Genomic DNA, 3,245 nt, shown 5'->3' with positions numbered 1-3,245 from the left:
GATCCCCTAACTCTCCTGTTTCATTAGTATCCTTCAAGGATACATTTCTCCGAACCATGCACTGCTGAGTGACTGTCGGCTTTCCCCCTTGTTCTAGTTTAAAAGCTGCTCTATCTCCTTTTTGAAAGTTAGTGTCAGCAGCTTGGTTCCACTCTGGTTAAGGTGGAGCCCATCCTTTCGGAAAAGTCTCCCCATTCCCCAAAAGTTTCCCCAGTTCCTTATAAAGCTGAATCCCTCTTCCCTGCACCATCGTTTCATCCACGCATTGAAACTCTGGAGCTCTGCCTGCCTCTGGGGACCTGCCCGTGGAACAGGGAGCATTTCAGAGAAAGCTACCCTGGAGGTTCTGGATTTCAGCTTCCTACCTAAGAGCCTAAATTTGGCTTCCAGAACCTCTCTCCCACATTTTCCTATGTCATTGGTGCCCACATGTACCACGACAGCCTGCTCCTCCCCAGCATTGTCTATAATCTTATCTAGGTGACGCGTGAGGTCTGCCACCTTCGCAGCAGGCAGCAAGTTACCAGGCGATCCTCACATCCACCAGCCACCCAGCTATCTACATTTCTAATAACCGAATCACCAACTGTGATGGCCGGCCTAACCCTTCCCTCCTGGGCAGTAGTAATCATCTACGTGCTGACTGTATACCTGTGCTAGAGAACCGTCATGAGAAAATCAAGAGTAAAAAAGAATACAGTGCACAGATTCAATCAAAATGCTATAAAATATATGAAGATTACATTCTACAGTACAAAAATGAAGTTAATATTTGAACCAAAGGATATGGCAAAAGGAATGCCTGCTATGTGATACATGCACAGGTCATCTGTGCAGGGATTTAAGCTTTGAGCATTCTGGAACACAGATCATGGAGGACAGGAGAATGCCAGATCCAGGGACCTCAAGCCCGGGAGGATGCTTTATGCACAAGTAAAGATTAATGACTTGCTTCTAACTGTTGTTTTATGAGGGTAGAATTATTTCCATGGCATCACATATTGATGTAAGCTGTGGCTCTCCATGAAAACTCCCTGAAAAAACAGCTGCTGAACAGCTAGATAAGTTAGCCAGATACACCTATTTGGCTACCTTAACTGGGATATTCAGTGCTATATCCAAGTAACTTTTGTCCTACCTGCAACACAACCAGAGTTAACTGGTTAGGCTAACCCTGCTCCTCCTCAGAACGCCTACCATCTGCCCCAAGAATGCCCCCAAAATATCCTTCTAAATTCCAGCCTGATAACTTTATCTGGCTAGAAATGTAGCTAGAAAGTCACCAAATATCGCAGCTAAGCCATTTAGATAGATAACTTTTCAGTTATCTGAATGGCTTTTGAGTATCTGCCCCTCTGTGTATAGAGCACCCAACACAGCTTGAGGTGCTAGTGTCTGGATCGGCCTTGCTTTGCTTACAGGTACATAAGTTCTGCTGATAGATGCATACTAGTCCAAGATGGCATTTCATATGACGTCAGAAACTATAAAGGGGTTGAAGTGCGATGGCCTTTCATGACTTCCTTGTGACTGGTCATTTTTGCTAGGTGTGCTGTATTCTGTGAGCTGGACATACTTCTGGGAGATGAGGCTAAACTGGAACCCCTTCAAGGACAAAAAGAGACACAGTCATTACATTCTGTTCCAATGGTGCAAAGGCAGGATATTCCACCATTCATTTCAATCAGATGACTGCTTCACGGTCATGCTTTCAAAGCAGGAATACAAAAGGTAGATAAATACAATAAATAAGAAAGTTAAACAGCATCTCACGCTCATAAAATCCCCCAGCTGCTTTACCAGTTCCCTGTGAATCCAGAATCATTCCAGCTCCAAGTCCACCTTCAGCACATTCACAAACCAAAAGAAGGGCTTGGGCCATCATTGGGCACCCACCACCCGTCCAGACCACCAGCGATATTTCTGATGCTGAAGAGGGAGACGCTATTGAGGCCTATGAAGGGGAGGACAATGCCACGGAAGTCCGCGGACTTATTTCAGCAGGTGACTGCCACCCTCACAATCATACAGGCCCTGCACCAGCCCCTCCCCATTACCTTAGGCCTGGAGGAAGCGCAATGACCCTGGGGCGTGCTGTGAGCACCACTTCCCCTCGGCAGGCTTCAATGAGGATATTCTTCAGGGTATTCTGCAGAATGGATTCCATCAGGTCACTGAATACAGGCATCCTGCAGGGAACAAGGGAGGACCATGGGTCACGAGGAGACATCTTCTGACCATAGTCCTGAAGTCACTGCGCTTCTGTTTTCCATTGCCAAAAAAAGTAATCCATGCAAAATCAATAAGAGAATGACTGCGTTGAAGAAAACATGATTTGGGAGAAATTCAAAATAGAAGTGTCAATGCAGGCCCTGCAGGAAGTCAAAATACAAAGCAAGAAAAAAGCTAGCTGAGAACAAGAGAGGAAGAAAAAAATCCACAAAGGCATGTGAAAAAAAGAACAAGGACCAAAAGGGCTCAATTTTGAAGAGGGCTGTTCTACGAGGAAAAGCAAGACTGAGCCATGCCATGCACGCGCATGCCCAGTGCCGCTGAAGGCTCTCCTAGAAAGCTCTGGAAGAGAATGACCAGCTTGGCACTGTCTGGGAGATGGGTGAACTGCTCGTTCTGACAGAGTGAGAGTGATGGAGAGCAGAAGATAACATTGATGGAGGATGCAGGCCTGGAGAGAATGGAGTAGGGGTGCAAAGCAGAGAGCATGAGATGGAGAGAGAAAGGAAGAAGAGACAGGCTAGGGGTGCAGTGGGTGACAGACAAGATATGGGGGTAAGATGTAATAGAAAAGAGGAATGCATCTTTAGGGTTTTACTTTGAAATGGCCTTTCTGTAAATTTTCAAATAAACTACCTATGTTGTTACTCGGAAAATTAGCAAGCAAAACTGCACCTGTTTAAAAGTGTGCGTGCGCCGTGCACCTGCTATGTGTGCATTAGCAATGGAGGGGAAGCAAATGCTGTCTGTACATTTGAAAAGGAAAATTAGTTTCTTACCTGATCATTTTCGTTCCTGTAGTACCACGGATCAGTCCAGACACCTGGGTTTTGCCTCCGCACCAGCAGGTGGAGACAGAGCAAGATTTGACGGGCTCCCCACATATAGCAGGGTGCCACCCACAGCCTCTCAGTCTTACGTAATGTCAAAGCAGAGTGGAACTAAGAACCAAACTACCTAACTATATTTCGCCCAAACACGGCCAAGTCCAAACCCCCAACTGGAACAGAACT

At 46.1% G+C, this 3,245-nt stretch overlaps 1 long non-coding RNA gene across 1 annotated transcript; it reads right to left on the bottom strand.

Annotated features, from left to right (window-relative positions):
• Nucleotides 1-713: 713 nt before the first annotated feature.
• On the bottom strand, nt 714-2,263 carry LOC115093381. The gene is made up of 2 exons (XR_003857303.1): nt 2,058-2,263; nt 714-1,605 (listed from the first exon to the last, which is right to left on the bottom strand). It is a non-coding gene; the product is annotated as an uncharacterized LOC115093381 (long non-coding RNA).
• Between the last annotated feature and the right edge of the window lie 982 nt (nt 2,264-3,245).

The sequence above is a fragment of the Rhinatrema bivittatum genome, chromosome 6 (genome assembly GCF_901001135.1).
Source record: "Rhinatrema bivittatum chromosome 6, aRhiBiv1.1, whole genome shotgun sequence".
Lineage (NCBI taxonomy): Eukaryota > Metazoa > Chordata > Amphibia > Gymnophiona > Rhinatrematidae > Rhinatrema > Rhinatrema bivittatum.
Note: the sequence above shows the minus strand (reverse complement) of the source record. Positions and strands in the feature narration are given on the sequence as shown.